We start from the raw sequence: 15,848 nt of genomic DNA, 5'->3' as shown, positions 1-15,848 counted from the left end.
TAGTATGGATGCCAAACTGCAACGTCAACCTGCGCTAAAACAAAAATACACAGCATTTTTACATGAATATCTTGAGTTGGGACACATGGAATTGATTCCAGAGCAGCATATTAATGTGAGTACTTCAAAACGTTTTTATTAAGCACATCATCCCGTAATTAAGGCTGACAGTTCAACAACCAAATGCCGGGTAGTTTTTGATGGTTCGCTTAAAGATTCCTTTGGGTATTCATTGAATGAGCGGTTACATATTGGTCCACGGATTCAACGCGATTTGTTTGGTGTCTTTTTACGTTTCCGCCAGTATCGGTATGTGTTCGCAACCGATATTGAGAAAATGTTCCGCGGCATAAGGGTGCATCCAGAACAAACTGATTATCAACGCATTGTACTGAGGCATGAACAAACAGCTAAACTTCAACATTACCGATTGCTAACTGTTACTTATGGGCTTGCGCCGTCTCCTTTTCTGGCTGTGAGAGTTTTAAAACAAATTGTAGAAGACTACAAAGCAGAATATCCCAATGATTCACGCGTTCTTGAGCACGACGCATACGTAGATGACATACCCACTGGATGCGACACCGTCGAAAATCTGATAGCTCTGAAGAACGAACTTATAGAACTCTTATCAAAAGCTAATTTCAACTTGAGAAAGTGGCCTCTGCTTGAGACTTTACCAAAAGCAATCTGCGAATTTAATCCAATTGCCATACACTCTCAAACATCTGAAACATCTGTAAAAATTCTGGGGCTACATTGGAATCCGTCTAGCGATCAGCTATTTTTGAATATTGGTGATCCTGTGATTGAGCCGAAACCTACGAAGCGAATGGTGTTGTCAGAAACTTCGAAGATTGACGATCCATTAGGTATGGTTGCACCTATTGTGGTTCTTTTTAAAGTTTTATTCCAGGAGTCCTGGTGTTACGGCCTTGGTTGGGATGACCCACTACCGGAGGCCTTATGCAAACGATGGTGCAATTATATGGGGGAGCTCCATCATTTAAAATATTACAGATACCACGATACATTTCATATCCTTCAAAGCCTGTGGAACTTCTTGGATTTTCAGATGCATCAACCGTGGCATGCGCGGCTGTTGTATATGTCGCGTGCACACTGAAGGCTCCTACGCTATAAAATTGATAGCAGCAAAAATGCGTGTGGCGCCGCTGAAACCAATATCGGTTCCAAGGCTTGAATTGAACGCCGAATTGTTGCTAACGAAGCTGATCACTCTCGTCAAGGAGTCGTTAACTTTAACAATCTCAAATATTGTTTGTTGGACGGATTCGGATATAGTTCTTCATTGGCTTTCCGCTCCACCGAGGAAATGGGCTACGTTTGTTAGCAACAGAACCGCAGAAATTTTAGACGTAATTCCTCGAAGCCAATGGAGACATGTTCGATCCGAAAACAACCCTGCTGACTGTGCCTCTCGTAGTATTCTGCCTACAGAGCTAATTGAGCATACGCTTTGGTGGTCAGGGCCCAGCTGGTTAGCACTCCCTGAACCATCGTGGCCTTCTAACACTAAATTCAATATATCGTCATCGAACCCGTTGGTTGCGATTGGCACGTATAGTCGCATATTGCATAAGATTTATCAACAAAGCACGCCGTCGTCGAGAGGGTTACAGTGACTCGTTTTTATCTACATACGAGCTCCAACAAGCTAGAATCCAATTACTAAAAGGCGCGCAAGCTCATGCATTATTTAAAGACATTGATCAATTACAAAATTTACAACAACTACATTGCAAATCTACGCTGATCCGGTATTCACCATTCATAGACGAATCAGGTGTACTTCGGGTTGGTGGTCGCATAAAACATGCAGATATAAATTACAATATAAAGTTTCCGATTATACTACCTAAAGACGCCAAAATTTCGCTACTCATCGTAAGACATACGCACGAAATCAATATGCACGCAGGTGTCGAAGCGACGTTCGCTCTTGTTCGTCAACAGTTTTGGATTTTGGGCTGCAGAAACTTAGTAAGGAAGGTCATATTTGGTTGCAAAACATGTTTCTTGCAAAGAAGAACAACCAGCACTCAACTTATGGGTAATCTACCATCAGCAAGAGTTCAGCCCAGTCGGTGTTTTCTACATTGCGGACTTGACTACGCTGGCCCTGTACGCATAAAGTATTCAAAAACGCGAAATCCAAAAATTGGTAAAGCTTGGTTTGCCATATTCGTCTGTCTGTCTACTAAAGCCCTACACATCGAATTGGTGAGTGATTTAACAACCGATGCCTTTTTAGCTTCTTTTCGCAGATTTATTGCTCTCAGTATTTCATAAAGATCGGGCAGAGGTGGCTCAATCCTTAGCAAACGAAGGCGTTAATTGGTATTTCATCCCACCCTTAGCACCTCATTTTGGAGGATATTGGGAAACTGGAGTACGATCTATAAAATTACATTTGAGAAGAGTGATTGGAGACAGCTTACTTACGTTCGAAGAATACAGCACGGTACTATGTCAAATCGAAGCTATTTTAAATTCACGACCTCTGTGCAGCATTTCTGATACAGATCTCGATCCTCTTACTCCGGCACATTTTTTAATTGGCGAACCGTATACATGTATGCCTGAGCCATCTGCTTTAACTACAAATTTTAACTTAAAGCAACATTGGCGCCATCTGCAGGCTATGGTTCAAGGCTTTTGGAAACGCTAGCATACTGATTACTTAACCTCTTTATAACAGAGGAATAAATGGCAACAGTCCACTACTAATCTTGAAATCGGCAAACTGGTCGTATTGAAAGAACCTAATCTCCCACCATCAAAGTGGATTTTAGGACGCATCGTCGAGGTGCACAAAGGAGATGATGATCTAGTACGTGTGGTTACCATCAAAACGAGCAAAGGAGAATACAAGCGTCCAATTTCAAAGGTAGCGACATTGCCTTTCTGAACGCGTCGTTCAGGGGTGGCGGTATGTTTCGGAACCGCAGACTACTTTCTTCCATCGTAATAACTACTTGGGAACCTCTGCGATATCGTCATACGTCGGAAGTCATTCAACTCCTTCAACATAACATCATATTTAATACATAATAACTGCATAGCCTACTAAAGTTGTTGAGCGCTCACTAGCATGCATTTGCCTAATAACAAGCGTACATACATATTTACATATGTATGTATGTATGCCTATCCCTATGTACATACAAAGCGAATGCAAGTTCAATGCCAGCAGCATCATACGATTCTACCGCTACGCATTCAATTGTTACAGTCCACTTATTGGTTCCAATATTTTCTATTATTTTATTTTTTCTTGATTTTATTGTTCTCTAATTTCCTTTGTTAAACTCTTTACCTATGTAATTTATTTAATAAGTAAATAGACACCTTTTTGGTAATTGAAGTATTAAAGTAAATTCAGTAAATTTTTGCGCTCATATGCATACCGACGCGATATTACCGTCGGTAAATCAATAAAGAGTTTAAAATCAGCAGAAAATACTAAGAGTTTTATTTTAAACGGACTTAGTGAAATCGGTTGCTGGAAATTAGCACACGGGCTAAGTATTGTGTTTAATGGCCGGTCCACCCCCTAACCCGCTGGGGGTAGCCATGCCCGTCTGTCTGGCTGTCTGTTTGAACGCAAAATATTTCCTCAATTTTTGAGATATCTTGCTAAAATTTGTTGGGCGGGTATATTTTGATGTGCGATTAATAATTAGTCGGAAATGATGGGATCGGACCACTAAAACATGTATGTCCCATACAACTGATTGTTCAGATAAGAGGTAATTTCAGCTAAAAACATTAAATTTTACCAGATGCTAACTGTTTAGATTTTATGATTTGTTCACATTTCATTAGATTTTTGTTCAGCTACATTAATGAAAGGGATGAGGTTTTCGGCAGTTTCTCCTCACTTGTTTAATAATAATTTTTAGTTCTGTACTTCGGAGTTTATTTTGAAATTTCTTCATTTATCATGAAGTTTTTGATTCCAGGTTCAAATTCGAGCTAAAGGTCAAAACCATGATGTCATAATAAAGGTGACGTCACCAACATAACCTCTCTTTTTCGGCAGCTCTAAATGCCAGTATTTACGTGTATTTCAAAAGTAATAAATTTGGATTGCTTAATTTTTGGTATAAATTCTTCAAATAAATAAGGTTTCTGCAAAATTTTGCCTATATTCTGTTAGGGAATACAAAGTGTAACGTAACTTTTTGGCTGAACAATTCTAGTAACGGCTTATATAGTTATAATATTTCTAAACGTATAGTAAAATCTGCTACGATCGTAGTAGCACTCTAAAGCAGTTTTGTATGATAGACAACCCTATAAATTATGTATGCCGAACTTGTCAGAATAAGGAAAAACGTCAAGATGAGAACACCTGAATATTAATTTCATCATGGGCCAGAACAATAATTTTTAAAATAATTATTGTTGTTTTTTTTTTTTTTTTGAATTTTTCTATACATAATTAGAAAACTTGTTTTTTTTTTTTTAATTGGGAATGGAAGATAGAAAATTTTTCAGACACCCGCCATAGCTGGGCTGATAGATGAATTTGTAAAATTTTTGATGCTTTTTTTATTATTTTTTTCTGTTTTTTCCATTTTATTTTATTCTGATCGATAAAAAGAAATTGTTTCTTGTCCGGACTAATAGCCGATTTCTTTTTATTTCGCCTCATGTTTTTTAAGGTTTTTTATTTCGCTCGAAAAAATTTTTTTTAGAAAATAAAAGTTTTTGAGTTTTCTGTTATGCCTCGGAAACTAAGCGTAACGCTTGAGCAAGGCGAATTCAGTACCAGTTGTTATTATCCCAACAGCTGATTTATTCTTCTTGACAATTTTCGATACAACGCCTTGTACAACAATATGTCAGTTAATCGACCTCAATGAAAATTTTCCTTTGACTTGACATTCTTCAGCACCGCGAATTGGTTGAATTCGCGTTGCAACCACCTGGTGTAGTCTCGCCCTGATTCTTGAGTCTTTTATTTTGCTCGAAAAATAGCTTTCATTTCTTTAGTTTTTTATTTGATTTTTCTATTTCGTCTCGAAAATAATAATAATTTTTAAGTCCTTTATGTCGTTATAAATTTTTCCCGAAGTTTTTATTTCGCTCGAAAAATAACTGTTAATTTTTCAATTCGTCGGAAAAATAGCAACTTTATTTGGGTTTTTTGTTCCGCCTCAAAAAGTAATGACATTTATTTGGAAAATAATATTTGTTTTTAGAGTATTTCTTTTTCATTCGTTGTGTTCTGCGCCATCTTTTCCGTGGTTGTAATGTGTGGATATTAATAACAATTGCTATACGTTTTTCGCAAAACTACAAAGCAGTATTCTTGAAGAAGGTGCAAAAAGCACCGAATTTAGTAAAATAATAGTACAAAGTGGTTTTCCACTTCAAATCAAAAACTATGTTGAATATCTAATTATACATAATTATTTTTTAGTTTTTCGATTAATAATTTCGCCTAGGAAAATAATAGTGATTTTTTTAGTTTTTAATTTCGTTCGAAGATAATAGTTATTTTGGAGTTTTTTATTTTGCTCGGAAAAACAATTTTTTTTTCAGTTTTTAGTTTGATTTTTTTATTTCGGTCGAAAAATAATTGTTCTATTATAGGAAGTTTATTTCGCTCGGAAAAAAATAGTAGCTGTTTTTTTGAGTTTTTCATTCCCATAATTTTTTGAGTTTTCTATTTGCTAGGAATTTTCCTTTGGAATTTTCTGCTTCGTTCAGAAAATTTCAGGGCCCGTATTGTCCTATACGATCACGTATGGAAAATTATTTTCACTCAAACGGTGCATGAGACATTATTCAACTATTTATAATGTTATGTTTTATTTTTAAATTTTTATATAATTTATTTATTTTTATTATTATTATTATTTTTTTATTTTTAATAACTGTACTCATTTTATTATATTTTTTTTTATTCGGATTAATTTAATTTATTTTTTTTTGCATTAATAATTCCAACCAAATAATATACAAATAAATTACAACCATCAAAACCTCAAAAAGAAACAAACTTCCACTTAAACCTAAATTATTAAATCTTACAGTTTATATCACAGTCCTAATTGTTCTAATAAAAAACGTGTTAAATTTTGATGGTATAATTAAGAACATTTAGGACCTCCTCTTCTTGCTATCATAATGTAACACGCTTTTATTAGAACAACTAGGACTCTGATATAAACTGTAAGATTTAATAATTTAGGTGTAAAGTTTTAATGCTAAAAATATATAATTATGTACAATATGGAATTTTTTTGTCGCAGACGAAGAAGCCTAATTATCGCTAAAAGTTACAATGAACTTATAAAGTGTTATATTTCTTTACAGTCAATTTATTTTTACTTTATAGTTAATTTTATTAAGCAATAATAAAAGCTTATTTATAAAAAGTTTTTTTTATTTATTGTATTTTTTACCTTTTAGTTCGTTTTATTTACAAGTAATGAAAGCTTGTTCTTAGAAAATCTTTTTTCTTAAATTTAATTTAAATATAAATTTTTTTAAATTTTTAGTAGGGTAAAATATTGTTTAAATTAATTATGTAATCTTTACTTAGTTATTTGTAACGTTTCTCACCCTATCCATTTCTTTTAATTTATCAACATTGCAAGGTTTCTTCGAAGTCAACTTTGAACAGTCAAGTTCTTCGATTCGAGTGTTAACTAACTTAAACTCATATTTTATTGTGACTTTGCCTATGTCGCGTTCAGTTTACACCTACTCATTGCACATCTCTGCTCTCTTTTAAAATAAAATTCCAACTTTCGCTTAGCTAAAATTCCATCGCCAAAAATCTGTAAAACAAAATCAAGTGCGCAGAAAAATATGCAACATTGAGCGATAACAGGCTAACTTCTACGTTCATTGAATACACAAACAAAGCAAAGTTACCTGCGTTCTTGAGGACTTAGGCTTTTATGCCAAGGTGAGCACACATTTTTACCCTAAACTTTGTTATCGATTAATTTATCGAATTCTTGCAAATATTACATTGTCATCGGAGTTATACATGTGCGCAAAATTTCAGCTCAATCGGACACCGGGAAGTGTATCAAATTTAACTTGCAATATTTGATTACAAACAACAGCCATGCGAAACTAAATAAAAGCTTATAAAAACCGCAAATAAATACCAACATTTTCAAAGAGATATGAAAACAGAGATAAAGTGAAACCATGAATGACATCAAAAAAAGGCCGACTCTACTTAAAACTTACGTAGGAATTGATTTTTAGACGTCCAAGTTCAATCTTTATAGGTGTTGAGCAATCAGGTTACGTGCAAAGCTCATTAAACAAGTCAAGTCTATGCTAACTATGAAAAACGAGCGCTTAAAAGTATGCAATAATATTATTTTAGATGATTCATATTGTTAGGAATATTAGCAACACTAAGGGGTACTGTCATCTCTAAGCGATGCTAAGCAGTGACTTGTATGCACATCAATAGATCAGTCATTATGTCTACACATATGTACGTACACGCAGCGGGGAAGAGACGCACAAACACATGCAGATATCTTATCTGAGATGCTCCAAAAAGTATGCAATTATAATTGTGGAAGTGTCGCTCACAAATACACGTGCATATGAGAAGCTATGCACGTGCATCTGTAGTTATAATTATATACCAGTAACTAAGAAAATTCTGGAAGAGCCTAGAAGTATGCAAACGAGAAATCACAGAGTACAAAAGGCAGCAACAATCAGTTTGATTTAAGACGCTATCTGGCGAGCAATATAAGTGTTATTTTGAAAGTAGTCTAATAAAGGCCATTTTGCATTATTGAAGTTATTTATTCAACAGTTTAGTGATTCGCGAACGTTAGTAGAAGGTTGAAAATAAGAAGAATTGCAGTAAATTCGTTACAATATTTTCTAAGAGCCAGAGCGATTATAGCACTTAAAATGTAGGCGCAGCCACCACAGCAAAATGCCCAACAAACTCGCGCAGTATTGTATTTGTGATGCCGGTTCCCGTCATTGCTAGTTGTGTGTACGTCGCGAAGCTTTGAACACGATAGCAAAATTGCGTGTGAAAATTGTGTGAAATTATATTAAAGAATAAAATTATTATAAAATAAATATCATTAGGAGTGAATTAAGATCAAATTGTGTACTTCAAAGTGTAAAAAATTTCCGTGTGTGCTATTTTTATAAGAAAATTGTAAAGTTTACAAGCCGCGATAATACAACAAGTGGCCGCTGAAGCAAGCACGTTCCCGAAGTGTCAAAAAAGTACATATGTACATACATGCGTGTGCGGGAGTATGTATTTAGGTATGTGCATTTTACTGTTTCATCAGCAATGTTAAATTCTGTGATTTTCCTCCTTGGTAGTATTTTTTCTAATATTGCAAGGTGGGTAGCTTTCTAAATCACTTTTTAAAAGCAGCTTAACTTTGATATGCAGGTAATTTTGCATAAATGGTAATCTTTCGATGCTGTCTTAAATTGAAAATAATTTGATACCTTGATGCAATGCGCATACCTACATACACACATACATGCTTGTGGTCATATACAACTTTTGGTATACTGTTAAAAAGGTGTCATGGTGCAAAGTAAGAAGATAAGGTGGCTAAAGGTGTTTCTTTGTAATAAAATAGTAAGTGAGCAATAAACGAGTGAAAAATGTATGTAAGTGTGCAAGTACGTAAGTTAAGTGAAAGTGGCTAAATAAAATCCATTTTTTTAAAAACTTAAATGAAATATAATGAAAAACAAGTAAGGAAGGCTAAGTTCGGGTGTAACCGAACATAACATACTCAGTTGAGAGCTATGGAGACAAAATAAGGAAAATCAATCTGGGGTAACCCTGGAATGTGGTTGTATAACATGTGTATCAAATGAAAGGTATTAAAGAGTATTTTAAGAGAGAGTAGGCCATAGTTCTATGGATGAACGCCATTTAGGGATATCGCCATAAAGGTGGACCAGGGGTGACTCTAGAATATGTTTGTACGATATGGGTATCAAATGAAAGCTGTTAATGAGTATTTTGAAAAGGAGTGATCCTTAGTTCCATAGGTGGACGCCGTTTCGAGATATCGCCATAAAGGTGGACCAGGGGTGTCTCTAGAATGTGTTTGTACGATATGGGAATCAAATGAAAGGTGTTACTGAGCATTTTAAGAGGGAGTGGGCATTAGGTCTATAGGTGGACGCCTTTTCGAGATATCGCCATTAGGGTGGGCCAGGGGTGACTCTAGAATGTTTGTACGGTATGGGTATCAAACGAAAGGTGTTACTGAGCATTTTAAGAGGGAGTGGGCATGAGGTCTATAGGTGGACGCCTTTTCGAGATATCGTCATTAGGGTGGGCCAGGGGTGACTCTAGAATGTGTTTGTACGATATGTGCATCAAACGAAAGGTGTTACTGAGCATTTTAAGAGGGAGTGGGCATTAGGTCTATAGGTGGACTCCCTTTCGAGATATCGCCATTAGGGTGGGCCAGGGGTGACTCTAGAATGTTTGTACGATATGGGTATCAAACGAAAGGTGTTACTGAGCATTTTAAGAGGGAGTGGGCATGAGGTCTATAGGTGGACGCCTTTTCGAGATATCGTCATTAGGGTGGGCCAGGGGTGACTCTAGAATGTGTTTGTACGATATGTGCATCAAACGAAAGGTGTTACTGAGCATTTTAAGAGGGAGTGGGCATTAGGTCTATAGGTGGACTCCCTTTCGAGATATCGCCATTAGAGTGGGCCAGGGGTGACTCTAGAATGTTTGTACGATATGGGTATCAAACGAAAGGTGTTACTGAGCATTTTAAGAGGGAGTGGGCGTTAGGTCTATAGGTGGACGCCTTTTCGAGATATCGCCATTAGGGTGGGCCAGGTGTGACTCTAGAATGTGTTTGTACGATATGGGTATCAAATGAAAGGTGGTAAGGAGTATTTTAAAAGGGAGTAATCCTTAGTTCTATAGGTGGACGCCTTTTCGAGATATCGCCATAAAGGTGGACCAAGGGTGACTCTAGAATGTTTGTACGATATGGGTATCAAACGAAAGGTGTTACTGAGCATTTTAAGAGGGAGTGGGCATTAGGTCTATAGGTGGACGCCTTTTCGAGATATCCCCATTAGGGTGGGCCAGGGTGACTCTAGAATGTGTTTGTACGATATGGGTATCAAATGAAAGGTGGTAATGAGTATTTTAAAAGGGAGTAATCCTTAGTTCTATAGGTGGACGCCTTTTCGAGATATCGCCATAAAGGTGGACCAAGGGTGACTCTAGAATGTTTGTACGGTATGGGTATCAAACGAAAGGTGTTACTGAGCATTTTAAGAGGGAGTGGGCATTAGGTCTATAGGTGGACGCCTTTTCGAGATATCGTCATTAGGGTGGGCCAGGGGTGACTCTAGAATGTGTTTGTACGATATGTGCATCAAACGAAAGGTGTTACTGAGCATTTTAAGAGGGAGTGGGCATTAGGTCTATAGGTGGACGCCTTTTCGAGATATCGCCATTAGGGTGGGCCAGGGGTGACTCTAGAATGTTTGTACGGTATGGGTATCAAACGAAAGGTGTTACTGAGCATTTTAAGAGGGAGTGGGCATGAGGTCTATAGGTGGACGCCTTTTCGAGATATCGTCATTAGGGTGGGCCAGGGGTGACTCTAGAATGTGTTTGTACGATATGTGCATCAAACGAAAGGTGTTACTGAGCATTTTAAGAGGGAGTGGGCATTAGGTCTATAGGTGGACTCCCTTTCGAGATATCGCCATTAGGGTGGGCCAGGGGTGACTCTAGAATGTTTGTACGATATGGGTATCAAACGAAAGGTGTTACTGAGCATTTTAAGAGGGAGTGGGCATTAGGTCTATAGGTGGACGCCTTTTCGAGATATCGCCATTAGGGTGGGCCAGGGGTGACTCTAGAATGTGTTTGTACGATATGGGTATCAAATGAAAGGTGGTAAGGAGTATTTTAAAAGGGAGTAATCCTTAGTTCTATAGGTGGACGCCTTTTCGAGATATCGCCATAAAGGTGGACCAAGGGTGACTCTAGAATATTTGTACGATATGGGTATCAAACGAAAGGTGTTACTGAGCATTTTAAGAGGGAGTGGGCATTAGGTCTATAGGTGGACGCCTTTTCGAGATATCCCCATTAGGGTGGGCCAGGGTGACTCTAGAATGTGTTTGTACGATATGGGTATCAAATGAAAGGTGGTAATGAGTATTTTAAAAGGGAGTAATCCTTAGTTCTATAGGTGGACGCCTTTTCGAGATATCGCCATAAAGGTGGACCAAGGGTGACTCTAGAATGTTTGTACGGTATGGGTATGAAACGAAAGGTGTTACTGAGCATTTTAAGAGGGAGTGGGCATTAGGTCTATAGGTGGACGCCTTTTCGAGATATCGCCATTAGGGTGGGCCAGGGTGACTCTAGAATGTGTTTGTACGATATGGGTATCAAATGAAAGGTGGTAATGAGTATTTTAAAAGGGAGTAATCCTTAGTTCTATAGGTGGACGCCTTTTCGAGATATCGCCATTAGGGTGGGCCAGGTGTGACTCTAGAATGTTTGTACGATATGGGTATCAAACGAAAGGTGTTACTGAGCATTTTAAGAGGGAGTGGGCATTAGGTCTATAGGTGGACGCCTTTTCGAGATATCGCCATTAGGGTGGGCCAGGGTGACTCTAGAATGTGTTTGTACGATATGGGTATCAAATGAAAGGTGGTAAGGAGTATTTTAAAAGGGAGTAATCCTTAGTTCTATAGGTGGACGCCTTTTCGAGATATCGCCATAAAGGTGGACCAAGGGTGACTCTAGAATGTTTGTACGATATGGGTATCAAACGAAAGGTGTTACTGAGCATTTTAAGAGGGAGTGGGCATTAGGTCTATAGGTGGACGCCTTTTCGAGATATCCCCATTAGGGTGGGCCAGGGTGACTCTAGAATGTGTTTGTACGATGTGGGTATCAAATGAAAGGTGGTAATGAGTATTTTAAAAGGGAGTAATCCTTAGTTCTATAGGTGGACGCATTTTCGAGATATCGCTATAAAGGTGGACCAAGGGTGACTCTAGAATGTTTGTACGGTATGGGTATCAAACGAAAGGTGTTACTGAGCATTTTAAGAGGGAGTGGGCATTAGGTCTATAGGTGGACGCCTTTTCGAGATATCGCCATTAAGGTGGGCCAGGGGTGACTCTAGAATGTGTTTGTACGATATGGGTATCAAATGAAAGGTGGTAAGGAGTATTTTAAAAGGGAGTAATCCTTAGTTCTATAGGTGGACGCCTTTTCGAGATATCGCCATAAAGGTGGACCAAGGGTGACTCTAGAATGTTTGTACGATATGGGTATCAAACGAAAGGTGTTACTGAGCATTTTAAGAGGGAGTGGGCATTAGGTCTATAGGTGGACGCCTTTTCGAGATATCGCCATTAGGGTGGGCCAGGGTGACTCCAGAATGTGTTTGTACGATATGGGTATCAAATGAAAGGTGGTAATGAGTATTTTAAAAGGGAGTAATCCTTAGTTCTATAGGTGGACGCCTTTTCGAAATATCGCCATTAGGGTGGGCCAGGTGTGACTCTAGAATGTTTGTACGATATGGGTATCAAACGAAAGGTGTTACTGAGTATTTTAAGAGGGAGTGGGCATTAGCTCTATAGGTGGACGCCTTTTCGAGATATCGCCATAAGGGTGGGCCAGGGGTGACTCTAGAATGTTTGTACGATATGTGTATCAAACGAAAGGTGTTACTGAGCATTTTAAGAGGGAGTGGACACTAGGTCTATAGGTGGACGCGTTTTCGAGATATCGCCATTAGGGTGGGCCAGGGGTGACTCTAGAATGTTTGTACGATATGGGTATCAAACGAAAGGTGTTACTGAGCATTTTAAGAGGGAGTGGGCATTAGGTCTATAGGTGGACGCCTTTTCGAGATATCGCCATTAGGGTGGGCCAGGGGTGACTCTAGAATGTTTGTACGATATGGGTATCAAACGAAAGGTGTTACTGAGCATTTTAAGAGGGAGTGGGCATTAGGTCTATAGGTGGACGCCTTTTCGAGATATCGCCATAAAGGTGGACCAGGGGTTACTCTAGAATGTGTTTGTACGATATGGATATCAAATTAAAGGTATTAATGAGGGTTTTAAAAGCGAGTGGCCCTTAGATGTATATGTGAAGGCGTTCTCGCGATATCGACCAAAATGTGGACCAGGTGATCCAGAAAATCATCTGTCGGGTACTGCTAATTTATTTATATATGCAATACCACTAACAGTATTCCTGCCAAGATTCCAAGGGCTGTTGATTTCGCCTTGTAGAACTTTTTCATTTTCTTCTACTTAATATGGTAGGTGTCACACCCATTTTACAAAGTTTTTTCCAAAATTATATTTTGCGTCAATAAACCAATCCAGTTACCATGTTTCATCCCTTTTTTCGTATTTGGTATAGAATTATGGCATTTTTTTCATTTTTCGTAATTTTCGATATCGATAAAGTGGGCGTGGTTATGGTCAGATTTCGCCCATTTTTTATACCAAGAAAAAGTGAGTTCAGGTAAGTACGTGGGCTAAGTTTAGTAAAGATATATCGGATTTTGCTCAAGTTATTGTGTTAACGGCCGAGCGGAAGGACAGACGGTGGACTGTGTATAAAAACTGGGCGTGGCTTCCACCGATTTCGCCCATTTCACAGAGAACAGTTACCGTCATAGAATCTATGCTCCTACCAAATTTGAGAAGGATTGGTAAATTTTTGTTCGACTTATGGCAATAAAAGTATTCTAGACAAACTAAATGAAAATGGGCGGAGCCACGCCCATTTTGAAATTTTCTTTTATTTTTGTATTTTGTTGCATCATATTATTACTGGAGTTGAATTTTGACTTAATTTATTTATATACAGTAAAGATATTAAATTTTTTGTTAAAATTTGAATTTAAAAAAATTTTTTTTTAAAAAGTGGGCGTGTTCTTCATCCAATTTTGCTAATTTTTATTTAGCACATATAGAGTAATAGTAGTAACGTTCCTGCCAAATTTCATCATGATATCTTCAACGACTGCCAAATTACAGCTTGCAAAACTTTTAAATTACCTTCTTGTAAAAGTGGGCGGTACCACGCCCATTGTCCAAAATCTTACTAATTTTCTATTCTGCGTCATAACGTTAACCCATCTACCAAGTTTCGTCGCTTTATCTGTCTTTTGTAATGAATTATCGCACTTTTTCGGTTTTTCGAAATTTTCGATATCGAAAAAGTGGGCGTGGTTATAGTCCGATATCGTTCATTTTAAATAGCGATCTGAGATGAGTGCTCAGGAACCTACATACCAAATTTCATCAAGATACCTCAAAATTTACTCAAATTATCGTGTTAACGGACGGACGGACGGACGGACGGACGGACATGGCTCAATCAAATTTTTTTTCGATCCTGATTATTTTGATATATGGAAGTCTATATCTATCTCGATTCCTTTATATATGTACAACCAACCGTTATCCAATCAAACTTAATATACTCTGTGAGCTCTGCTCAACTGAGTATAAAGAAGTGGAAGTCACGAGCGTAGGGAGGGTAGGTTGAACTATATTCAAGTAAGGTGAGTAGTTTTTGTTTCTAATAGTTACTTAAGCAACTAACTTTTTATGTTATTTTAAGGAAATACTGCCAAAATCTCATTTCTTACGGTACTTAGTTTTGGGACGAGTATTTAGTGCTACAAAAATACCAAAATCACTCTATAGAGTTACCTCAAAAGTGTTTCAATTTATGAAAACTATTGATTTTGTCGACAAATCATTCGAGTTAGCATAGATTCACAACTCTTATGTATGTAAGTATATAGACCTGGTTGTGTTAATTCTCTTTTGATATACTGCTTAGGAAGTTGGTATTACTCCATCGATATGAGCTTTTCCAGGAACTCAAACTGCTAGTCCTTAAGAAAATATTTCCGGACTTTTAACTCTTTCATCCGAAAGAAATTATTAAATTCGGACTTTTCTTTCATAAATTCGAAAATAAAAGTTAAATCCGCAAATTTATTTTTTAAGGATAGTATAAAAGTTCGGCCCTATAACTATGCAACGACTCATCGAAATTACAGGAATTTTTTCGTACAGAGCCCTTGTAAGAATTTTAAATGTATGCTAACATTTATTTGAAGCAATTTCTAATTTCTAATTTATTTAATAATTTGGGAAAAATTAAAACAACGTGACATCAGGACGGATAAAGCAGGAATTACCCACCGACGTGTGCAGTACGTACGGACGTTTGTCGTACGAAACACGTTTGACCGAACCCTCAAGCCCGTAGGAATCAATGTGTGCGTCTGTGTACATGTACATAACATATTTGTGTGTGTATTGTTTACAGATAAGCACTGTTGCCATTGACCAGTTTGCATGCATGCTTATGGAAACATCAACTTTTTCCAATTTAATTTTTGATGTTGTAAAAGGCTGGAATTAATATTAAATAAATATAAATAGATTACATATTTATAATCTGCACTTTTACATAATTATTTCGAATTATTTTCACAATTTTTTAAACTTTAATTAGGTGTTTTTGCATAAAACTGTAAACGGTCAAAAATTAGCGCACAAAAGTTTACTAGGCAACTCTGTCTAGTGAGAGAGCGATCAGCTGACACGTTCTTACGGAAAAAAAATCAAAATTGTTTTGATTTCTACGTTCCGGGCTACGTACGTACGGGCGTTGCACGTCGGTGAGTTTTCGTTTACATTGCACACTCATAAGATAGGTCGTGTCAGCTGACACGTTTTTGGTACGTACGTTCGTAAGTAACTGCCGCATAAGGCGACAGCTGTTTCCA

The sequence above is a fragment of the Eurosta solidaginis genome, chromosome 1 (assembly GCF_040869045.1).
Source record: "Eurosta solidaginis isolate ZX-2024a chromosome 1, ASM4086904v1, whole genome shotgun sequence".
Lineage (NCBI taxonomy): Eukaryota > Metazoa > Arthropoda > Insecta > Diptera > Tephritidae > Eurosta > Eurosta solidaginis.
This window is presented reverse-complemented; position numbering follows the sequence as displayed.